Consider the following 27,030-nt stretch of genomic DNA (forward strand, 5'->3'; position numbering starts at 1 on the left):
CCTGAATGATATGAGCAAACATATTAATGCTATCCATGATATAGGACGAGACCCTACTAGTGAACAGTTTCAACAATTAAGAAGTAAGCGGTGAATATATTACTGGGTGTGATCATACTCTTCGCCACCATTATTGTAGCATGTATCTGCTATTGTAATGTTTGTTCTTTACCCAATGTCTTGTCCTATTTCCCCATCCTGTGGAAAAGGTTAAGGTCGTGTCCTATACATGAACCAGTTCAAAGGTCAAACTGTACTGTTGAGGCCTGAAAGGTGAACTGGGGGCATGGTCCCAGACATGACTGCCGAAGGGAGAAGTGCCAAGAGCTATTATATAGGTATCCCCAAACAAGACTGTACTAACCTTGAATGCTAGAATGGGAGGGGTGTGAACAGGAAGGGGTGCTCCATATATTCTGGGAATCGGGCCAATTTGCAGGGACCAAGGACCCACCACGTGTTTTTTGTCATGCAGAGAGCAATTATCTTCATATATTGCTAGTAAGATCTATATAAGCTAGGGAGCGGGAATCAGTCCTTTGAAGCCTCAGCTGTGGAGTGCACACACTGCCCGGGACCCGTGGTGTTCCCACCGAGGTTCTGGAGGACCGCTACCCTGGGGTTTCCTCACGTGTAGCTCTGTGACTTCAGATGCTGACAGCTCAGTTGGTGATGTATTATCCCTGAAATTCCCTTCTGCCTTTCCCTGCATCTTACTATTGATTTATACTCTTCTAAAATTAAAGCATTTTTTATTTATCGTCATCCAGGGTGTCTGTGCTTTCATTTTTAAATCCTTTTCAGTAGTCCTGTGCACTACAGAGCATCATTCTGTAAACCAAAAGGCTGTGAGTTTGATTCCCAGTCAGGGCACATGCCTAGGTTGTGAGTTCATTCTCAATCAGGGTGCATGCAAGAGGCAGCCAATCAATGTTTTTCACTCACATCGATATTTCTCTCCCTCCCGTCCTCTCTCTCTGAAATCAATGAGCATGTCCTCTGATGAGGAAAAGAAAAGAGTCAGCATTCTGGACTCCAACTTCCTGTTTTGAATTCTGACTCCAGCACTTCCTGGGTCAGAGTGTTCAACTCTCCACACTCAGTTTTCTCACCCATAAAATAGGAATCAATAGTACCTACTTCCTGGAACCAAGCACAGGCCTTTTCGGCAAGGATAGAGTAGCAGGATAAGCCAAACCAACAGAATCAAACTCACTAATTAATGGGCAGCTAATTGCAGTCATCTCGCTCTCACCGTCTGACATAGAATAGTACCCTGTCCTTATCCAACAAGGGAAGATGGACCAGAAACATGTTCCTGAATTTCACATATCTCACAAGTGGGGTTTCCTTTGAGAAACACAGTTTACCTTTTCTCAACTTCACCTTAAAAGCCAGAAAGCTACCAGATTGCTCTCCTTTTATATTTTTTGCAAACTCCTTTACAGTTATTTCTTTATGTAGTTTCCATAAGCATCAGCCTTGTGTTCCAAATTAACATACTGAGGCTCAGAGAATAAAAGTGGCCAAGCTAGGATTTTGTGCCAGGTCTTCAATTCCCATGTCAATGCATCTTCCCATAAACTGAAGTCAAAAAAATAAATAAATAAATAAAGCATAATACATTTATCTCAGATAAATTTACTCCTTAAAATTGAGGAAATACCCTAATTCCCTAAAAGCACTTTTAAGTTATGTGTCCTCAATAATTTTTGCTGGTGTGTTTGTTTAGTCAATGGTAACCAAGAGAACTAGGTACCAAGCCATTATGTAAGGTTAAAATGAGTGTGCAGCCACAGCTGCAACAACAACAAAAAGTGATACAGAGAGAACTTAAATTTGAAACTGACTTTTAAAAAAGAGAGAGAGAACAATTACTCTCTTGGAACAAAGAGGAAGCAGTCTGACAAATATGATAACTTTAATGTTGGTTAAGACTCATCCTCACTATTATACCAGCATGCTCTTGGCAGAGTATTGCCAGAACAAAAAGCTCAAGATGTGAAAAGATGTGGCATGGTTTTTAATGCCCTTCCAGCCATTATTCGAAAATGCTTGTTAAAGTTCCAGAGTGAGGGTGTGTTTTTAATCATCTAGATTTTTCTTGGCAAGGTTACTCAAAGTCCTTATGGAGAAATGCAGCTGCTCCATCCACTTAGATAAGCCACAGCTGCCTTAAGAAGAACACAAAAGAAGTTCTATCATTTTGAGAAACAGACACACAAATCATAGTCTTAAGTTTATTGTTTGTATTTTTCTTAAAGCAGAAATTCAGAGATGGATCTAAAGGCTAATCTGTTTGTGATGCATAATAACCAAACACCATTTCAAAAACCAATCTTAAGGCAAAAGGGCCAATAATATCTTATGTCAAATTTGTTTCACTTCCTTTGATAAAAGACTTTGTAACCATACCAGCTTTAGTCTAAGAGGCTTTAGAGTACAATCTTAAATCATTAGCATGTGCTAAAGATCTACTACATGTTTGTTTTATAGAAATGATCCTCACTAAGAGAAGCCTGGCAAAACTTCAGCTATCTAAAAAGCTTTAGTAATAGATTTTAGAATGGGATATGTTATTTGTAATTGAAAATGGGAATAGAAGAATGATGACCTAGAGAATTAAGAGCAGCTTAGATAAACTATGAAGAGAGACTGAAGATTCATTTACATGGAGGTAAATGTTGGAACTCTGAAAGCCAATGAGATCTTTGAAGGAGAATATGTAAAGAAAGAACAGAAGCTTCTAATGAAGACATAAACCGACCAGTTAACCACATCTGCTCCAAACATATAAGAATGGAAAGTAATATATAAACAAAAAAATTTTAATATAGAACAAATAAAATTATAGAGCAATCCTCATAAAAATAAATTTTAAAATATCCGAAGTAAAAACTTTCTCATAGATGGGAAAAATCTAACAACATTATCAATTCTCCCCAAAATTAATCTATAAATTAAAAACAATTCCAATCAATATAAAAATAGAATTTTTCATAACATGACAAAATGATATCAAATTTTGTAGAAGAGCATGAACAGTTAAAAGAATTTAAATAAGGAGAGAGAGCTTGACCTAGGATATTAAGAATATTTACTAAATCACAGTATTTAAGACAACATGGTACTGAAAGAGAAATAAACCAGCCACTGAAAACAGACAGAAAGCCCAGAAACAGATCCAAATATATATATAGAAACTTGCTATGTGACCAAAGTAGAATTAAAATAAATGAGGCAAGAACAAACACTAATACCCAATAGAAAAATATGCATATGTACAATTGAATCTCACCTTTATTTCATAAACAAAAATCCATTTCTGGAGAATTAAAGAATAAAATGTCAAAAGAAAAACAACACTTTAAGAAGGAAATTGAGGAGAACACATTTGATACTTTGAGTAAGAAATGATTTCCTAAGCTGGATTTAAAAAGCATAAAACATAAAGAAAAAAAATTAAATTAACCAAATTAAATGTTAAACACCTACATATCAAAATATATTATAAAAAATCTTTAAGTAAACACCAGACTGAAAATGCTCATGTGAAAGCCAAACAGAAAGAATGCAGATCATATATATGGCCATCAAATCAAGAAGAAAAAACAAAGACTCTTATTTTTAAAAAGTCAAGAATATAATTAGGCAATTTATAAATAGGAAACCAAAATAGCCAATAAACATATATGTGGGGCAACCTCAAAAAAATACAATTATCTTCTGGAAGGTAGGCCTGCTAGATGAGTATTCCAGGAACACATCTGTATCAGTGTACCCGTGATGTTGTGAGAGGCTGTGTTTAGCTTCAGTGGATTTTTTTGAAGGCTCTTTCAACGTGTTTGCCCTTTTCATGATGGGAGATTTACAAGTGCATCTGCCCACAATGTACTGAATGTTTAACAGTTTTTGACCAAAAACGGCATGACTCCCATGCCCCACTTTCCCTGTTGACCCAATCTTACCCCAAGCAACTAGTTTTTTTGTTTCCCTGGACATAAAAAGTCCTCAGAGGAAAACGTTTTGTTGACATGGAAGAAGTGAAACAAAAAACAACAGAAGCACTAAAAGGCATCAAAATCGACAAGTTCAAAAACTGTTTTGAGCAGTGGAAAAAACATCTCAATAGATATATTGCATCAAATGGAGAGTACTTTGAATGTGAGTGAAGTTTAACTATGTAAGAATCGTTGGTAACTCGTTGGCAGCCGTCCGTCTCGAGAGACGATGGTGTAGCTTCTTAAGAGTCTATCTGCACCGCCGAGAATGGCTGTGCAGTCCGACTCGGGAGTGACACGGTATCTGTCTCCTCCCATGTTGAATCGACATCTTGCGATGACGCTGGAGTATCCTCTCCAGTGAAGCTGAAGCTACAGAGCCTGGGCAGGGTGATATGGAGGGTCTGCTGTTGCCCATGCAGCAGACCCCCCCTCTCTTCGCAGCTGAAGGGTCCAAGGGAAAGACGGAGTCAATACAGCTTGGCTTCAGGTGTGCCGCAGGAGTTGCCGGTGTTGACTACAACGTCAAACCGCCTTAGGGACTCCGGCTCCGGATTTTCTGTCGGGGTTTACTCCCTTAGCCTTTCCCCTGAAGAGGTATGCCGCAAGGCAGCGGAGGTTTTTTGGAGTCAAGAGTTTTCCTTCTCTGATGTGCCCTGACTAGAAGATCGAACCAGCGACACTTAGCTCGCAGGCCGACGCTCAATCCACTGAGCCAAACCAGCCAGGGCCATGTAAGAATAAATACACAATTTTTAATAAATAGATTCCATTTTGGGGGTGGTCTTCTCTCATAAAAGTACTTCAACATCATTTAAAATCAAGGAAATGTAGCAAATTAAAACCACAGTGAGATTCATTTTATAACCAAAAATTTTAAAGCCTCACAATTCCGAGAGTTGAAAGAATATTGAGAAATGTCATTTTGTATATACACTTGGGTGACCGGGTAGGGGGAGTGTGGGCTGTACTCTTACTTAGTACTAGTAGTTTGGAGAGCAATCTGGCAATATCTTGTAAAGTTAAAGGCATACCCATCAAAATATCATGTGATCACATTACATGTATGCAAATTTTATTTTTCAACTATACTTCAACAAAGATGAATAAAACTTTAATGGTGTAAAAAAATGTGTGTACCCTAAACTCAGCAATTCTACTTGTTCCTAGTTACGCATCCTGGAAAAACTCAATGTCAAGTAGTCAAGGGAAGATTTTTTTCAAGACCTTTCATTGTTTTATAATTTTGTATAACAAATATCTATGTAGTACTTACTATGTGCCAGCACTATTCTATGATTTTTTAAAATATTAACTCATTTAATTCTTATTACAACTCCATGAGTTAGATACAATTATTATCACCTGTTTGCTTTTTATTTTATGTTTGGACCTCATTTACACATTAGATTAATCAGTATCCTTTGTTCAAGACACCACCTCTTTCCCACACTTCCATGCATGGCCTCTTTTACCTGTTAGTTTATTAATCATGTTGATTATATGATAAATATTTAAACCAGAAAAGACTCCCTGAATCCCTGCTTTTCACCCATACTCTGTTTCTAATGTAACAGGCAGAAAAAGGGAAACTAATAAAATGTTTATTCACCGGGAATAGATGCCTATATAAAAGTGTATTTATAAAATGAAATCACAGCAGTTTAAAATGAATGAACTAGAGCCATATATAAAAATATGAATAAATCTCATCCTGGCTGGTGTGGCTCAGTGGATTGAGCACCACCAGCCTGCAAACCAAAGGGTCACGGGTTCAATTCCCAGTCAGGGCACATGCCTGGGTTGCAGGCCCAGTTCCCAGTGGGGGCGTATAAGAGGCAACTACCCATTGATGTTTCTCTCTCTCTCTTTCTCTCTCCCCTCCCCTCTCTAAAAATAAATAAATAAAATATTTTTTAAATGTATGACTAAATCTCAAAATCATGATATTGAACAAAAAAACAGTGCAGAATTACATAGAGAGCATAAGACTATTTATATTAAGCTTGAAACAATACTATACATCCCTCACAGGTATAAACATGCCATAGATATAGTATAAAATCATGCTCAACATCAGCAAATACAGTACCAACTTTAAATACAGTTATTCTAGGAATAAAAGGAAAAAGCAATCAAGTTAGAAAGGGGTAAAACAAAAACTAGGTATAAATGGTATTGATATAATTTATTTTTAATGAAATATCTAGAACAAATGTGGCAAAAAAGTAAGATTTCATAAAGCTAATTGGTGAATTCCCAGGTGATCATTATAATATTTGTTCTAATTTTACATGTTAGAAAACTTAAGAAAAAAATGTTTTAAAGGAAAATAGGTTAGTGGGATATGCTAAGCATTCACAACCCATCATAATATCTAAGGCAGGATCATTATACAGACTTGACCTGTGGGATGATTTTATAGGTTGGTTGTTCTTTTCTAGAAACTACCTCCACAAAGGACATAGGCACTTCTTCAACGAAATATTTATAGTATTCCTTACTCTCAACATATGCAATTCAAATTTAAAATAATACTGAGATAGCAATGTAAGGAAATCCAAAGTAGTTCTGATGTTAACAATAAATAATTACAAAAATAATACAACTTACTGAGCATTCATATGACAGGCAATATCATTTTCTAAAACTACTTTAATACTTTTTATGAAATATGAAATAAATTTTTTCCAAACAATTTTCCAAAAAAAAAAAGAAGAAAGAAAGAAGGATTTAGTTGTTGTTTTAGAAAGAAGGATTTAGTTGTTGTTTTAGTATTCCGAATTGGATGGTGCTGAGGCATATTTTTAATCTGCCTATTATACAAATCCAGTGCTGTAGCCCCCGCCCCCACCAAACCTCTGATGACAATAACCAGAGGATCATTCATACAGCCCACCAACTGTTAATAACCTACCACCCGCTTTGAATGACTTAATCAAGAGCTGTACACTCAGAAGCCAAGCAGGAAAATGTGTGAGGCTTCTGGATTTATAGCAGCAGTAGGAAGTGTTATTGGGAGGGTTTCTAGCCCATGAAAAGAAATGGATATTCTACGTGTGTTTAAATATTGCACTGGACTATAGCACAAGGTGGCTGACAGTGATTTCCAGGCAAAATCTGCCCACAGGCCACTATTTTACACCTCCTGAAATAAATTCATACAGATTTACTTTACCATTCAGAAAACTATCTTAACAACTTCATTCAACACATCACTTTGTTTGGTTTTTGTTGTTTAGTGCACATATAGTCAATTTATGGCATCTGTCCACAGAGCCTTCAGATCAAAGTCAGCTCTCCCACAGTGTATGGCAGGGCCTTCCAATCTTTCCACTTCTTGACACATGTAGAAAATTATACTTAGACAAGCACTGGGTCAGAATGAAAGACTGCTCTCCACAACAGGCAAACTGGCTGGGAGCTCCTGCCAACCCTGAGACTGAGGAGACCAACAAATCTCAACCCCGCTCACTGCGGCGTTGCACACAGTTTGGCAGCTCGGCTCTGCGAGGTTTTACTCAAACACCGTAAGGAAGCACAACACAACAGTTAAGAGCAGAGACTGTGCGGGGTCAACAGTCTGAACTGAATCCTTGCTTTACCACTCTCTAGTGTGTGACCTTGGGCAAATTACTTCATCATACCACGCCTCAGTTTCCCTAGCTATAAAACGGAGAGGATGAAACTGGTATGAACTCTGTAGGGTTATCACAAGCATTAAATGAAAGGGCCAATGTAAAGCACTTGCAATTATACCTGGAATACAGAGAACAACCCATTTTCACTTATTTAAACTACCAGCAGATCAAAAGCAAATTCTTAAAGAATACTGCCTTACAGAAGAGTGTCTCTGTTATTCACAAAAGCAAAGCGAGATGACCATTTTTTCCCCACCAAAATATAGGCCAGGCTCTTTGACCTTTTAATAAAAAATGTCAATTATATCTCTTGCATGTCTAACATGGATGCTTTTTATCACACCAACATCAAATATAGTAGCTGAATTTCAATCAATAACCCTAGGCCTTTATCTGCTACCTTCTTTTCTCAAATGTCCAGCAGAGGTTTTTGAAATATTTAAGAATGAATAATTTTAGGCAGTGGTTCTGAAATGTTTTCTGCCAAAACATACACTCACAAGCACTCATGAACCTGTACTACAAACTCATTTTCAGCAGGAGAAGAGCTCACTCCTCTCTCTTAAGCCCAGTAAGGTGGGTTATTAGGACTACAGGGCCTCAGATCCAAGGAATCTGCCAATGAACCTTCTATTCCTCACAATTAGCTAAATTCAAGTAGTCTTCAAGTACACTGGCCAAACTTATGTGGATTGCATTATTTAAGATCCACATAGACATTATTCAAAAGAATTAAAACTCAGTGTGTACTATTTGTTTTTAAGATTTTAATTTTTAGAGCAGTTTTCGGTTCACGGCAAAATTTAAAAGATACAGACATTTCCCACAAACCACTGCCCCCATGAATACATAGCCTCTCCCATTATCAACATCACCTAATATTTGTTACACTTGATGAATCTACATGGACATATCATAATCACCCAAAGTCCATAGTTCACCTTAGGGTTCACTCTTAGTGTCTTACATTCCATGGGCATGAACAAATGTATAATGACATGCATTCATCACTATTACACAGAGTATTTTCACTGCTCTAAAAATTCTGTCTTCTGCCTTGCCCTTTCCCCAACCCCTAGCAACCACTTACCATGTACTGTCTCTGTAGTGTTGCCTTTTCCAGAAGGTCATATATTGGGAATCATACAGTATTTACCATTTTCAGAATCACTTATTTCATTTAGCCATGTGGATTTAAATTTCCTTCATGTATTTTGATGGCTTGAAAGCTCCTTTTAGCACTGAATAATATTCCATTGTCTAGATGTACCACAGTTTATTGATCCATTCGCCTTCTGAAGAACACCTTGGTTGCTTCCAAGTTTGGACAATTATAAATAGAACTGATGTAAACATCCAATTGCAGGTTTTTGTGTGGACATAAGTTTTCAACTCCTTTGGGTAAATACCGAGGGGCACAATTGGTGGATCACATACATGTTGAGTATGTTTAGTTCTTCAAAGGTAAGAAACCACCAAACTGTCTCCCAAAGTGGCTATCCATTTTGCATTCCCAATGGCAATGTATGAGAGTTCCTGTTGCTCTACAACCTCATCAGTATTTGCTATTGTCAGTGGCCCAGATTTTAGCCAATTCTAATAGGTGTGTAGTGGTATCACATTGTTGTTTTAATTTGCATTTCTCTGGTGGCATATGATATGGAGCATTTTTTCACATGCTTACTTGCCACATATATATCTTTTTGACAAGATGTCTGTTAACATTAAGAGTTTTTGTTTTGTTTTGACTGATCACATATTACCATGCAAAAAACACCTTGTGAAGACAATACCAAAACACTGGGCAGTGCCTCTATATAAGCAGTTCTGGCATAAGTTTGCCTGAGCATAGTAACATTGCCTCTGCTGACCTCCAGCTCTCGTGCTTCTTTTGTTAGATGAAACCAATGCAGTCCAAGGTATTGTCCCTTCTCTCATGGATTACCTAGAATAGGGATTTTCAAACTAGGGCTATGTGCCCTTCACAAGGTTCAGGATGACAAATGGGAACAAGCATATATATATTAAATTTCCACATTCTTGATTTCCATTTCTCCTCTCCTACAATTGATCTGATCACTAGCACTTAGAATACTTCTTGTCAGTTCTCGAGTTCTCATCTTTCTTTTTTCTCTTTTCATAGCTTCCCTCTTCTCTCAATTTACCAAAATAAAAAAGGCAAACTTCTTTCCAACTCTGAAACTTCCTAGGATAATGGGCTCAGGGTATAATCATCACTGGGGTTTCAAATATAAGGACAGTTCAAATTTTACTGCAGTCATTTTGAGAATGTGAATGATCTTACTGTCAGATTAACACATTCTTTTGCAGTTCAGGTGTTTTCCAATTCTCTACCATGAACAAAACGAGAGATAGGCATAAACCAGTTGCCAGCTGATATTTAAAAGTACTTACTGATAACAGATTGCTATGTGAGCTTTGGCATGCTGGAAGCAGGTAAAAGAACTGAATGACACTGTTATAATAAAATCCCCTGTATTACCATTTACTATTCATGTAAACAAGGTTTCTGAAGCTATAAAAACAAATATAGGAATATAATTTTTGCTGAACCCTGTCTTATTCTGGTAATATTCAAACAAGAAGACATAAAAAAGTCTCATCTATCTCCTTAAGAAATGCATTTCTAATAAATTCTGCTTTTTAAAAAACATAATGATTCTCAGATACTTTAATGCCTTTGTGCTGCTTGAATAAATTCTACACTGCTAATAATTATAATAGTAATTTAATCCAGTAGAAAATTTCTTAGCACTTAAAGCCTTATGATCACAGAAAATTTTTGAATAATTATTTTAAATTTATAGACATTTTGTGTTGCCAGGAAATATAATGCAGTGATCAATAAAAATAGACATTTTGCCATAAAACTGTATTTCATTACAATGCAATTCTGTGTGGGGAGGGGAATAAAATAACACATTCAAAGAGAAAAAAAGGAATAATGTGAAATTTGGCTATTAAGATGTTATTTATATCTTCTCAATGGATGACCAGATGTCTTTATATTTTTAAGTATATTTGATTAATTAGGTTATCACAGCTGTCCTAATTTTTCTCCCTTTGCCCCTTTCTGCCCGGTGTGACCCCTCCCTCCAGCAATCCTAGCCTTAGTTCATGGGTCATGCATATAATTACGCTGGATTCTCCATTTCCTTTATTATTCTTAATATCCCCCTATCTATTCTGTACTTACCAATTATGCTTTTTAATCCCTGCACTTTTCCCCCCAATTCACCCCCCCCCCCAGCAGATAACCTTCCAAATTATCTCCATGTCTATGATTCTGTTCCTGTTCTGGTTGTTTGCTTAGTTTGTTTTTGTTTGTTTGTTTTTTGAGACTCAGTTGTTGATAGTAGTGAATTTGTTGCCTTTTCAATGTTCACAGTTTTTATCTTCTTTTTCATCAATAAGTCTCTTTAACATTTTATGTAATAATGGCTTGGTGATGATGAACTCCTTTAGCTTTACCTTGCCTGGGAAGCACTTTATCTGCCCTTCCATTCTAAATGATAGCTTTGGTGGATAGAGTAATTTAAGTTATAAGTCCTTGCTTTTCAATACTTTGAATCTTCTTGCCAGTCCCTTCTTGCCTGTAAAGCTTCTTTTGAGAAATCAGCTGACAATCTTATGGGAACTCCTTAATAGGTAACTCTGCTTTTCTCTTCTTTTAAGATTTTCTCTTTATCTTTAGCCTTTGGCATTTTAATTATCATGTGTCTGGGTGTGGTCCTCTTCGGGTCCAACTTGTTGGGGACTCTCTGTGCTTCCTGGACTGGTATGTCTATTTCATTCACCAAAGTAGGGCAGTTTTCTTTCATTGTTTCTTCAAATAAGTTTTCAATTTCTTGCTTTTCCCCTTCTCCTTCTGGCATCCCTATGATTCAGATGTTGGCACATTTGGAGGTGTCGCAGAGTCATCTTATATTATCCTCATTTTTTTTTGAATTATTGTTTCTTTCTGTTCTGCTTGAAAGTTAATTTCTTCCTTATGTTCCAAATTATTGGTTTGAATACTCGCTTCATCCCCTTCACTGTTGGTTCCCTGTAGATTTTTCTTTATTTCACTTACAGTAAACTCCATTTCTTCCTTTATGTTGTTGCCATATTCAATGAATTTTTTTAGCATCCTGATCACCAGTGTTTTGAACTCTGCATCTCTTAGATTGGCTACCTCCATTTTATTTAATTATTTTTCTGGAGTTTTCTTCTGTTCTTTCATTGGGAATATATTTCTTTGTTTTCTCAATTGGGCAGCCTCCCTGTGTTTGTTTCTGTGTATTAGGTAGAGCTTTGATTCCGTGACTTAGTAGTGTGCCTTATTGTAGAAGAGCGTACCTGTAAATTGTGTTGGTGGGAACCCTTATGTGATTGCCAGGGCAAGGAAACCTATTTCACTGCTTTGTGGCTGTGTGGGAAGGGTTCCAAGAGAGGATTGTGCCACTGCCTGGCTTCTAGAGGTTTGCCCAGCACTTTCCCCATTTCCAGTCACTTCACCCCCTTTCTGTATGCAACTGTCACCCTTCCAGCTGTTGCCCTGGTGTTGAATCCCAGAGTGGGTGGGTGTGCATATGTTCTAAGACTATACGGGCCCTTTAAGCAGAGTTTCCTGAAAATCCAGCAGTTTCTTCCTCTGCCGAACCCTCATGATTTTTACAGCCAGAAGTTTTGGGGATTTATCTTCCTTATGCTGGAACCCTGGGCTGTGCAGTCTGACCTGGAGCTCGGATCACTCACTCCCAAGCTATCCCTCCCAATTTTTATCCACCACACATGAATGTGGAACCAGCTCTGCCCATTCCACTGCCACCACTGCTGCCACTCCACATTATACCACATTTCCTCGCCTTTCCACTGTCTTCGTGTCTCCTCCCCTCCTATCCATCTGGATAGCTTCTTTAAATCCTTGGTTGTCAGACTTTCACACAGTTAGATTTTCTGACAATTCTGGGGGTTATTTGTTTTGAGATTTAGTTGTAATCCTTTTTGTGGTTGCATGAGGAGGTGAAGCATATCTACCTATGTCCCCATCTAAACCAGAAGTCCAAATGTCTTTAAATTTCTATGTTGCTTCAATTTTATTAGCTATATTTAGGAGAATGATGTAATGGGATCACTTGACAATATTTACCATATACAGGAAATCACACCACTTGCAACAGTTCTAATTTATGGTAAAACTGTTAGCTGTCAGCTAAAAAATGTGCAAAGAGGCAAATAGTTATCCAAATTCTGCAAAGGGAAACAAAGACTACAAGCTCAGAAGTTCATATAAATATTGTACTTAAATGTGGACATCACCCACATCACAGCCTAGGTTTCAGTGCAGTTCTCTTTTGTCCCATGCCCACTCCCTCTCACAGTGAGACATTGGGGTTTTGTTTTCATTGTTGTTGTTCTTTTATTGGACCAGGGTATAGAGCCTTTTGCTTCCTAAAGATAGATGCATTAAAAGTAAATTAAAATAAAGGATCTAAATACAAATGCAAAAGGCCTACTATAAATACTATCAGTAGCAAACATAATTTCAACACGGAAAAAACGCAGCTCATTAATGCAATAATTCTCAATTTTTCTGCTTAATATAGTAAGTCTCATGAGATGTCTCATAAATTAGTCTTCACATAATTTAAATATCTAAAACTTAAATTTAAAAAGTATAAAATGCACTTGAAAATCACAAAAGTAGAATTAAATTGGAAATGGTAGAAAGATTTGACATGGTCAAGACTCAATATCTAAGTCCATGTATTAAAAAAAAAAAAAAAAGACTCAACATCTCAAAGATATCAGCTCTACATTAATTTATTAATTTAAAATAAGCCCAATAAAAATACCATTTGCCCCCGGGAGTCAATTATAAAGTTCATCTGAAAACAGAAACATACAAAGCCAGAGAAATCCTGCAAGAGAAGATGGATTTAAGGTGGCTAACTGTACCAGATATTAAAACATATTATAAAGTCTCCAATATTTAAACAGTTTGGTATTAGCACATGAATAAGCAGACCATCAAGAAAAATAAAGAATCACTTCCAAGTATAAATGCAAATGTAATATTCGATAAATACAGACTCTCATCGAGGGGTGATATTTTAATAACTAAATAGAAAAATTGTATCATCAGATCCATTCCTCATACCATACACTAAAGTAAATTGCCAATGGATCAGAAACTTAAATGTATAAACAGTTGACTGAAAAATGAGGGAAAATATAACTCAATCAAATTTAAAGCTCAATATTCATTATAAGAGAAATGAAAATCAAAACTATGCCAATATGTGACTCTTTACCCATTAAATTAATAAAAATAATGTTTGATGACATGCTCTGTGGGTAAGATTGTGAGCAAACAGGCATCCCTTACACTGGCAAACTAGTGTAGCCCCTGTGAATTGGACTTAGTCATTACTCAGCAAAATTACATATCCACCTGCACTTTGACCCATCACTCTTGTTTTAGGCATTTATTTCAAAGATACAGTAGCAAAAACATGAAAAGACATACATTGGCAAAAAAACACACATGAAAAGACAAGGCAATTTATGACAGGATTATATATAATAGCTGAAAACTGGAAATAATTCAAATGTCCATCAAGAGATAAGCTAACTAACATTATGGTACATTAACACAATGGAGTTCTTCACAGTTCTGAAGTCATCTCAGGAATGTCTTGTTAAGTAAAAATAGCAAGATCAGGAAGTGTGTACAGTATGCTGTCATTTACCTAATAAAAGGGATCCAAATATATATGTGAATATTTACCAAAGATGGCCTATTGTGTTAAAATAAGTGAGAGGTTAAACCATAAACTTTAAAATGTTAACAGAGAAAAGAAGAAATAGGGTAGAAGGAAAACAAATAATTTACAAAATTATAATATTAAATTAAAATTTAAAGCAAGAATTCCTAAAAATCAAAAACAAAATGAAACAAACTTACATGTGTGGCCACTATAGAGACAGTACTAAATGATTTTAAAACAAATAATTTATATATCTAAAGTAAGATATACATCAGGACAAAAAAACTCGGGGGAAAAAAACACATTTTACAGTAATCATGTTGTTGACTGTAATATTAGTATTGCTATATTTAGACTGCTAAGTGTATACTGTCCTATGCTACATAACACTTCAGTCAATAACAGACTGCAGACACCATGGTGGTCCAATAAGATCATAATGGAGCTGGAAAATTCCTATCATCTAATGACTTCAGGGCTGTCATAACATTGTAGCACAACACATTACACACATGTTTGTGGTGATGCTAATATAAACAAACCTATTGAATTGCCAGTCCTATAAATGCATAGTTCATACAGTTATGTACAGTATATAATATGTGATAGTGATAATAAACAACCATGTTACTGGTTTATGTATTTACTAAACTATATTGTTATCATTATTTTAGAGTATACTTTTTTACTTATTAAAAAAAGTCTACTGTGAAATACTTTGCCATGTTATGCTATCAGCAGCCTCATATATCTAGTGTTTCCTGTGTGTCTTGATCACATCATTTTCTCATGTTTGATTTAATCTTATGATGTTTTATATAGTTACATGCTGTACAGGCTTGTAGCCTACAATCACAGACTATACTATATAGCCTAAGTCAGTGATTTCAACCTATTTTATCTTATGGCACACGTAAACTAATCACTAAAATTCTGCAACACGCCGAAAAATATATATTTTTGCCAATCTAACAAATAAAATGGGTATTGTTTTGATTCATTCACACCAAACAGTTACTGTTGTGCTGGCTGCTGTCATTTTTTTATTTGACAATATAAGGGAAAAAAGGTCAGTTGCCCCTGACTAAATAGTCAAGTTTTGCATGTTTTAAAACCAATTGAAAATCACTGGCCTACGTGTATAGTAAGCTGTACTTATCCAGGTTTGTGTAAGTGCACTCTAGCATGTTGGAACAAGGACAAAATAGCCTATGGATGCATTTCTCAGAATGTATCACCTTCCTTAAGTGGTACATGACGGTGCTGTGAAATAAATCAAAAGAGTAATTATTAAGTATTTTACTCTGACATTTCAGGGGCCTACAAAACTAATTATTGATGAATAAATAAAGGGATACAGATGTTAGATAGAACGAGACAAGTGAACTAACTTGTTATTTTGAGAACTTTCTCTATGAACTCTATACCAAAAAAACAAACAAACAAATACTGGAAGTGAGGATTTTTTTTTATAGGAATATTTCTGCTAATAAAAGAAAAATGAATTACAGGGTTAGAAAAGAAGAATGAATTCTAGAATCAAATACTATTTTGTACTTTCTAAATATCATGGAATCTATGCATTTTTCCTCAACTAGAAGACAACCAAACATTCATTATTTTGTCTTCATACAGAAGAATATACCACAACCTATTAAGTTCTACCAAAAAAATCTGAATCTGACAGAGCTTCTAAATCCAACTACCAGTTTACAGGAAATAAAAAACATTCAATGACATTATAGGAATTCAATCAGCAAACAAAGAACTTAGTTTCTTTAACAAATAATTTAAAAAACAAAACAAAACAGAGAAGGAGAAACCAATAGACTAACAGAGAGTCAAGAAACACATCAACCAATCACAACATGTGGATCTTTTTAGGATTGTGATTAAAAAGAAAAAACAATTTAAAAATATTGATACTTAAGAGACAATTGGAAATTTGAGCTTACTGGATATTTAATAATATTTAAGAAACTATTGTTGAAGTCTTAGGTATTATTTAAGATTGAAATATTACAGTTAATTGTTTTTTGTTTTTTTTTTAATTCTTCTCTCTCATAGATATAAGTGAAATATTTGGGGCCAAAGTAATATGACACCTTCAATTTACTACAAAATAATACAGGAGAGAGGGAAATGGATAGGGTATAAATGAAACCAAGTTAGTCATGTACCTGTGATTATTAAGGCTGGGTGATAGGTAAGTAGAAGTTCATTGTATGATTCTATCTAATTATGTATTATATATGCTTAAAAATTCCCACAATAAAAAAACTAATCAAACCTGAAACTAGTACAAAATAATATTGAATCTAAACTATAATTGAAAAAAAACATTTAATTAAAAAAAATTTAACTAATCAAAGATTTTGGTTTCTACTTCTGAATAGCAAATTTATTTTTGATGAACATTTTCTATTTATGAGCTCTTCTTCAGAACTAAGATGCTATCAAATATTTTTAAGTATATACCATAATTTTATTTTGAAATATTCTAAAACACCTAAAAGTATAAGAATAGAACCAGTAGCTATGTATTTATCACCTACTATAAAATATAAAATACATATTAGAAATATAATGTTTCCTCAGTTATATTTCTTCCTCTATCCACTACTCCATATCCTCTCTAAAGGTTAACACTATTTTGAATTTAGTGATGAATAATCCCACATGTGGGAGCTAGTCTTTAAAGGTAGCCCTCCAACGATCAAGAGTTCTAGGTGTTCATGCCCTTGGGTAGGCCCTTGTATTGGGGCTGGCCCTAACACTTGCTCTTGATCAATAGGATATGGTGGGACTGATACTGTAAAACTTCTTAGGAAAGGGGATAAAGGCCTTGCAACTTCCACCTGTGTCTCTTGAAACATTGCTCTTTGATCACTCCTTTTGCCCAGACATCATGGAAAGGCCATGCGTAGGCTGAGCTCTAGGTGGAAAGCCAGCATCAACATCAACTGTCAGCCACCTGAGCCAATCTTCTTGGCCATCCAGGGCAACTGAGCCTTCACTGACTCCAGCCCCACCCCAGCCACTGTCTGCATAAGGAATCTGAAGAGAGCTGAACCAAGACTACCAACAAATCCAATGAGGGATAAAAATATATGTATGTACTGTATACATTGATGTTTTAAGCAACTATGTCTTTGAATAATTTTTACACAACAATGAATAACCAGAACACCACATGTCTTATACTTTCACTACCTATTTATAAAATAAAGTACTTTAAAGGATCAAGTAGTCATAGAAAAAATATCTACTATTTATGGATACCTTTCTACCACTGCCTTTGTCATAAAGATAAGCTATCAGACCAGGGGTCCCCAAATAATAATGCAAGCACAAAATTTGTCTGGCTTTGTATAGCCAAACAAGCTAAGAATGGGTTCACATTTTTAAATGTGGGGAAAAAATTTAAAAGACGACTATTTCACGATCCCTGAAAATTATTTGAAATTCAAATTTCAGTATCCACAACAAAACTTTATTGAAACATAGGAATACTCATCAATTTATGTATTATCTATGTGCCTTCTCTTTGTTTTCAACAGCAGAGTTGAATCATTGAGATAAAGACCCAAGGGCTCACAAAGCCTGAATATTTACTATCTGGCCCTTTGCAGAAAAAAAAATGTGCTGATCCTTGCCATAAACTTACTTACCAAATGCATTCCATAGAACAGAGAAACCCATGAATGTAGACAAAGAACAATATATAGGAGACTTTGAAACTGGCTCACAGTAATAAGGCAGAGAATAACCTTCAAGAAGCCATCAAAAACAAAGTCCAATAAGAGAAACAATCATTATTCTTCCACCAGATAAACTGATCAACAGATCAAAAGAAAGATTGGGAAAAAAGGAGAAAATGGTTTCAAGATCATTTGAACTCCCTATTCATAAGAAGATAATAGTTAAAATGGGTCCTAAAAGTGTGTTAGGAAGGGCTTCTTCCCAGAGTGGAACAACTTCAAAGTTAATGGAGGACATAGGAGAAAAGAAAAAGGAGATACACTGGAAATCAGTTGTAAGCAGAAAACACATTTTAAACATGCCTTACAAGTTATAAAAAAAATGGCAGGAGCATAAAGTACCTCTTAGAGTGAATAACAAGAAGCCCTTAATGCCAATAATTATCACACATTAATATCCATTATCTCGGTATAATTGTAGGACAGACATTATCTTTAATATCTGACTATTGTTCATTATTAAAGGTTGACCTTTCTCATATGGGCTCTTGTGAGGTCCAAGCAAAGCTCCAAAACAACATTGGTTCTAGAATTTCATCTGTAGACCAATGAATACCAAGAAAGTGGAGGATGTTGTAAAAAAAAAAATCAAATAATAACAACAATGCGTAAAAAGTAGAATACTATTATCTCCACTTTCTTGAGAATTAGCAAAGTTAAGAAACTGTTCAGTCACAGAACTAACATGTGGCAGATCTTGGCCTGAATCCCAGAGAGTCTGATTCCAGGGCCTATACCTCTCCAAAAATTAATTTTTGAATTGTCAAATAAGTATAAGCCTAAAAATAAGGAGGTTGAATCAAATCAAACATTGTACCATTAAATATTAGTCACTATACCAGATAAGTATCAATTACAGTATTTTTAATCAATTCATTTCACATTAATATTAGCTTCTCTTTTGACAGTATCTAAATTTAATACCAATTGGAATAAAAAAAACCTCAGCTCCACAATGCATTTCAGTCAGTGCTTACTGACTATTTAGCTTGCATAAATAGTAGCAATCAGCACAGGCCTAAACTCTGAAACAAGTTTAGTGTAATTATACAAAAACAAGGCTCAAAAAAACAGAGCTTTTAGAGAAAAAGGACTTTAGCCTGAAACTCGAAAGAAAAATAACCTCAAAAAAGCAATAGATTATGATGGTGAAGTGAGAGAGATCTAAAGAATTTTAATAACATTGTCCTCCTGACCTTTTCCAACAAAGAAACTCTACAAAGAGGAAGTACAAAGGCCATTTGAGGAAATGAGTGTGCATGCAAGAAGGAATCCAGACTCATCAGTTATTATTCCACTCGGACTTCAAATTCATTTTAATTTGGGGAAGCCAAAGGGGTGTGTATTTAGCAACTAGACATGCGTTTTCCCCACAAAATATGGAAACACAGGACAGCAAAGCATCCCTTGGAGGCAGCAGCACCTGTCCAAGCACGTGGATCCCAGGCTGAAGCATCACCAGTGCTCTCATGGGGCACAAAGATGTTTCATCTCTGCTCCCCTCAGTACCTTCCCAGGTCTGTTTTCTAACTAGAGGCTGTTATTTTTCTGACTCTGCAAGAGTTTGAACACTGCTTCGCTCTGTCTCATTTTTAGAGTGCAATATGGATATAATCAGTTTAATAAAACTTCATGTGTTCATGGACAGTAAAGGCATTTTTTTTCCTATGGACTTGTTCTCAAAATGGTCACAATTATGGCCACTGATTCTGGTAGACAAATTGTTCAGGTTTACTATACCTAATTAACAAAATTGAGTCAATTAGCTTGTAGAACACATAATAAATAATTAAAACACAATAAACTCCGGTCTGTAAGCCAGTCTGTACTTGTTGCTCACTGAAATATTTTGACCATAATTTAACTATATATTTAACCAAAGCAAATAAAAATTGTTGTGATGCCAAAGATACATAAACAAAGGCAATATTTATAGAACTAAATATTCTTTTTTTTTTTTTTTTTTTTTTTTTTAAGATTTAATGTGTTTTATTGATTAAAATATTACATTTGTGCCACTTTCCCTTCCCTCTGCTCCCCTCCACCCGGTGGCCCCGTCCCTCCAGTTGTCCCCCCCTTTTAGATTATGTCCATTAGTTGTGCTTACAGTTCCTCCCAACCTCTCTCCGTCTATTCCATTCCCTCCTACCATGATCTCCAATTCCTATATCATCTCCCTCCCTCTCCCCACTCCCCCTCCCTGTTGACCTCCCCCCACTATATTTCCCTTACCCACAGTTCCTTTTCCACTCTCGTTGCCTGTTTCGTTTGCCTTTGTTTCATCTCCCTAGCTTCTGTTTTTTAAACCAGTCCCTTTAACTTCTCATATAACAGTGGTTTGGATCTAATGAACTCTTTCAGTTTTATTTTGTCCTGGAAACACTTTCTCTGTCCTTCTATTCTGAATGACAATTTCGCTGGATAGAGTATTCGTGGTTGTAGGTTTTGGATTTTCATTACTTTGAATATTTCTTGCCAGTTCCTTCTTGTCTGTAGGGTTTCCCTTGAGAAGTCAGCTGATAGTCTAATTGGGACCCCTTTGTACATAATTCTTTTCTTCTCTCTTGCTGCTTTTAAGATTCTCTCTTTATCTTTAATTTTTGACATTTTGATTATAATGTGTCTTGGAGTGGTTCTCCCTGGGTCCAGTCTCTTGGGAACTCTCCTTGCTTCTTGGACCTGCAAGTCTATTCCCTTCCCCAAGTCTGGGAAGTTCTCCTTTATTATATTTTCACTCAATTTTTCAAGTTCTAGTTCATCTTCCTCATTCTCTGGCAAACCAATGATTCTTATGTTGGGCCTTTTATAGCTGTCCCAGAGGTTTCTGATCCTCTCATTGTTGCTTGCCATTTCCTCTCGCTGCATTGGTTGACTGCTAGTTTCTTCTCCATATTCCAGTTTGTTGAAATGGACTCTGGATTCCTCACCATCTGTCTCATATGTGGTTTTGTTCCTTTCGTTATGAAAGTTTTTCGCTTCTTTCATATCTTTTTCCTGCTCTTTTGTGAATTCTGTAAGCCACCTGCTAACAATGGCCCAGAACTGAGCCTCTGACAGGTTTCTTATCTGTTCATCTGTCAGGTTCTCTATCTGCTGTCTGGTGAGTTGTGTTACCGGTATTTCTAAAGTTGCCTGCCTCATTTTGACAGATGCGTTTTGTTTTCCTGGGCTGGCTGTCGGGAGCAGGGGGCAGTGCCTGCGTACGCGTCACAAATCAGCGACCGGCAGGCGCGCGACCTATTTCGCAGCCCTGTGGTGCTTTCTGTGGGGGCGGGGGTCCAAGATGGATTCACACAGTTATTCAGCTAGGAGACCGGGATCCGTCCTCCCGCCCCCCTGGGCCTCACTGTTCAAGGCGATGCTGCGGCTTCTCCCCAGCGCCGGAGTCGCGCAGGAGTCGCGCAGGAGTCGCGCAGGCCAGGGGCTTGATTGGAGTCGCGCACGCCAGGGGCTTGAAAGCCTCCAGGATTTTTCGCCGCCCCGCCGCGCCGCTCCGCAAGCAGCTTTGCCTTCTTTAACTCTTACCTGCCCAAATGGCACCGCTGGTTTATAACTTCATATGTTGGGCTTCCGTGTAGCTTTATTTTCTGGAATTTCTAGTTATCCTTTGTTTTGAAGTAGTTGTATTCCACTATAGTTGTAGAGGGAGACCTAGCGTGTCCGTCTAAGCCTCCATCTTGGCCGGAAGTCCACCGAACTAAATATTCTTGAGTATGAATATATATACCCACTCAAGTGTGTCTTCATATATATACCTATATGTTTCACACCTAATTATAATATGTAAATGTGTTCATATATGTAAGCAGTCCTTCATTATAAGTTCTAGTAGCTCATGATTAATACTTAATATGCCACTTCTGCAAAAAACAAACAAACAAGAACACCATAACCCCTAACCTTCCGGTCAGTATCAGTATTATGAATATACAACTGGAATCATGTAAAATCTAATTTAGATGACAGAGGTTCTAATATGAAATTATTATCAGGCTATATTAACTTAATCCACTTTTGAAATCTGAATCCTCAAAAGTTAACAGAAAAAAACCCACATTTAGAAGAGGGCATTTTAACCATTCACTTTAAAACCCAGGTTTTCACATTTCAATTGATTTAAGAGATTGCTTATCTAGAGTTACTATATACCCAAGAATGAGGCAGGTATGTAAAATTAAAGTCTCAATCATAAACTTGCTGAAGTGATTTAAATATAAAATGACCAAAAGATATTTATTAGCATATGACAGAATTGCAGACATCCTGACTTGGGCCAGCACAGAATGTTTTCCTGAAACTTAACAGAGCATAATTCTGATAAAATTAGACATGACTAAACATAATTATAAAATTTTAAATGCCAATCCAATGATATTCAAGTTGATTACACAGTAATGTCTGTGCATATTATGAGTTTTTAAATGAGCTAGAAATTGTCCATTTTGCTGTTGGTGTTTCCTTTCTCAGTCACTCACTCCATTCCAGAAGTTGTATCATATTTAACTCTAACCTTGCCAAGCCAAGTCTAAATTCCAATAATCAACTACAGTTTATATTTCCATCTGCCCCAAGTTCCTTTGCTGCTAGTACACCTGACAATCCAGTCTAACTATGTAGGAACACCCTCTTTAAGTCAAAACACCAAAGAGGACTATAATTCAAATCATTCTGTGTTTTTAGAATGCCAGAGGTATAACAACAAAGGTGGGAAAAATTCCACAGGAAGGACTGTTCAAACAGAAACTCGCAGGGGAGAATGCATTTTAGATAAGCCCTGAAGAATGAGTAGAATTGCAAAGGAGTCAGGGCAGAAACTGGACTTTGCAATACACATAATGACATGAGCTAGCACCACTGGGCAGACATTCTATCTTTCTTGATGGGACCACAATGACAGCCAGCACTGATTTAGAGCTTACTGTCTGAGACACTACTTACATTGCTTTCTATGTATCCAATCATTCAGTGTCATGGTGACACTATGAGGGGAAATTGTTATCCCACTACCGTAAATGAGGAAGCAACCTCACAACTGTGCAGTGACTGCAGGGGTTCAGAATGAGCCACCCCAAGATGTGCCTCAGTGGTATGCAGATTACTATGAGCTAAAGGTAATTTTAGATTCAGACTCAAGAGAAACATCTGCCCCTCCCTTTAACTACCTAGAAGAATTTGAATTAGGGGTCTTGCTCATAATAAGAGACTGTCAGAGATAACTTCTTTTGACCTATCCATAGGGCAGAGCAAACCTCTATTTACTAAATGTCTGTTCTTCTTATCAGCCTGCAGTGACCCTCTGAAGCTCCCCAGGTGCATTAGCCCATTCCTAATTCAGGAATTCCCCTTTCCATCTCAGAACCTCTCTTGCATGTAGGGGCTCTGACTCTCATATACGTGGGGTTCCCATACAGATGTATGTATTAAATTTGGTTATTTTCTCTGTTAATCTGCCTCGTATCGATTTGATTATAAGACTAGCCGAAAGAGCCTTGAGGGTAGACGGAAGTTTGTTCCACCCCCACACTACTTAGAGATAGCATGGGTGGGGGACAGCCTGCAGGGCTAAGTGGCTGAGTAAGTGAATAATGAAGGAGCGTAAAGTGCACACTACTCCTTCAAGAAAGCCTGTGGCCTTCTGAGTGACAGGATTACCTTTTATTTGGCCTATGCTTTCTGTACTTTCCAATAAATATTTAGTTTAATCATCAAAAACTAAGAATATTCATTTTTAAAATGTACGTGGCTAAAGGATACAGCGTGGTAAGGGTGTGGGGCATAAAACTTCAGCAACACGGAGTCTCACCTGCAGCATAAAGGCTCAGCTCCCTCAGAGTCCACAATGTATCCATCTACACCCCTCCTTTCCCCTCTGTCCTGTTAGTTCCAGTGGTGCTGGATCAGCAGTGAAGAGCGCTGTAGTGCCAAATAATTTTAAAACATGCAATTTTTTTTTAAATGGAGAGCACTTAAAGTCTGTTGTTGTTGTTTTCTTCTCTAGGTAGATAAAAAATAAGTGCTGTATATGTGGAAGAAGAAATGAGACATCTAAGAGAGAAAAAAATGAGGACCTCTTCCTGAGATCGGTTAATCTAAAAATAAATCCTAACAAAATAATTTTTAAAATTCTGTCTCTATGTATATTAGGATTCTGGATTTTAACAAATAGTAACTATCATTTAGAAGTAATATTTGTGTGCATATTGCCACTCACTGTGCAATATGATGTACAGATATATGTACTCTATGCAGGCTTCTTATGTGTGAAGAGTGATCATTGATGCATTTTATGAATGAATTTAACAGAAGAGTAATTTCCTCAATGTCAGTCAAACAGAAGGAAAGGGGCTTATAAATACTGAATCACTTAGAGATAAAATTACTTTCTTAACAATATTTTCTGAATCCTTATTACATCAAAGGAAAAGTTAAGTTTAGTTTGGAAGCTTTAACACTTCAATGAGTGCTAATCTTGCCATTTGAAAAAGAGAAAACAGCTCTTGAATCAAAGCCTTAAGCAAGCTACAATATCTACCTAGAAGTTTGTAAAATTGTTTTATTTTCATCCTTATTTTTATGTTTACTTTTTATTTCAGGAAAGCCATAGTAATCTTCAACTTATAATAATGATGTAAAATTTCATTTCTTAAAAAAATTCATTCATATTTGTAAAATGTGAGTTGATTTAAAAGGTAATATTTAAATTATCTTTTTAAAATTATTATCTGTGGGTCATGAATACAACAACAACAAAAAATCATGCGCTCTGGGAGCCAAGCCAGACTGGCTGAAATTGCATTCAAGTTCTGCCTCTTAATATCTGTGTGACCTTTAATCCATTGCCCTAATCTCTCTAATCTTCAATCCCCTCACCCACGAAAGGGGATCAGTAATTATACAGGGTGGGCAAAGTAGGATTTTAGTAATACAAATAAATAATACAATAGTTAATGAATAATAATACAAGAACAAACTGTGTTTTGTGTAGTCAAAACTGTAAATCTACTTTTGCCCACCCCATACCCATCCTGTAGCAAAACTGTTAGAATCAAATGATTTAATACAATTAATGATCTCAAAACCACAGCTGGCACATACTAAACTCTCAATAAATGTGAGCTCTTATCATTTTTTAAGAAAAGGAGGGACGTGCAGCAAATTTAAGTGATCTATTTTTTTAAATTACCTTTGTCACCTAGAGTCAGAAATTTAAATATCTAGATAATTATTTTCTTTCCTTTGTCCCTGGCTGGTTTGGCTCAGTGGATTGAGCGTCGGCCTGCGAGCTAAGTGTCGCTGGTTCAATCTTCCAGTCAGGGCACATCAGAGAAGGAAAACTCTGACTCCAAAAAACCTCCGCTGCCTTGCGGCATACCTCTTCAGGGGAAAGGCTAAGGGAGTAAACCCCGACAGAAAATCCGGAGCCGGAGTCCCTAAGGCGGTTTGACGTTGTAGTCAATACCGGCAACTCCTGCGGCGCACCTGAAGCCAAGCTGTATTGACTCCGTCTTTCCCTTGGACCCTTCAGCTGCGAAGAGAGGGGGTGTCTGCTGCATGGGCAACAGCAGACCCTCCATATCACCCTGCCCAGGCTCTGTAGCTTCAGCTTCACTGGAGAGGACACTCCAGCATCATCGCAAGATGTCGATTCAACACGGGAGGAGACAGATACCGTGTCACTCCCGAGTCGGACTGCACAGCCATTCTCGGCGGTGCAGATAGACTCTTAAGAAGCTACACCATCGTCTCTCGAGACGGACGGGCATGGGCAGCAGACCCTCCATATCACCCTGCCCAGGCTCTGTAGCTTCAGCTTCACTGGAGAGGATACTCCAGCATCATCGCAAGATATCGATTTAACACGGGAGGAGACAGATACTGTGTCACTCCCGAGTCGGACTGCACAGCCATTCTCGGCGGTGCAGATAGACTCTTAAGAAGCTACACCATTGTCTCTCGAGACAGACGGCTGCCGATGATTTTCTTTCCTTCGAAAGAACACAAGACAGGAAAAGCTACATTCAGGAACCCAGGAGATGCCAGGAAAACAACACACAAAATCCAGTCACTTGGTGGATTCTGCACTAGAAGTGTCCCTTAGCAAAGTAGTTGCCCAAATTCTGTACAGGGGTGCGAAGTGAGGTAACTGTTACCTGGGAACCTTATCAAATGGCTCCCTGTCACCTGCTTACTTTTACCTTCTACTATTCCTAACCTAAATAAAGAATAGAACAGACACTTCTCCAAGGAGGACAGACAGAGGGCTCATAGGCATATGAAAGGATGCTCAACATCACTACCCATCAGAGAGATGCAAATTAAAACCACAATGAGATACCACCGCACACCTGTCAGAATGGCCATCATCAACAAATCAACAAACAACAAGTACTGGCAATGATGCAGAGAAACGGGAACCCTAGTGCATTGTTGGTGGGAATACAGATTGGTGCAACCACTGTGGAAAACAGTATGGGATTTCCTCAAAAAAATAAAAATGGAACTGCCTTTTGCTCCACTGATTCCACTGCTGGGATTATGCCTGAAGAATCCTGAAATACCATTCAAAAGAACCTACGCACCCCTATGTTCATAGCTGTGCTATTAACAATAGCCAAGTGCTAGAAATAGCCTAAGTCCCCATCAGTAGATGAGTGGATCAAAAAACTGTGGTACATTTAAACAATGGAATACTATGCAGCAGAAAGAAAAAAGGAACTTCTATCCTTCATGACAGCATGAATGGAACTAGAGAGAATTATGTTTAGTAAAATAATCCAGGCGACAAAAGACAAATATCATATGATCTCACCCATAAGTGGAACCTAATGAACAAAACAAACAAATTAGCAAAATA

This window comes from Furipterus horrens, unplaced genomic scaffold (assembly GCF_987537825.1).
Source record: "Furipterus horrens unplaced genomic scaffold, mFurHor1.1.pri manual_scaffold_5, whole genome shotgun sequence".
In the NCBI taxonomy this organism is placed as follows: domain Eukaryota; kingdom Metazoa; phylum Chordata; class Mammalia; order Chiroptera; family Furipteridae; genus Furipterus; species Furipterus horrens.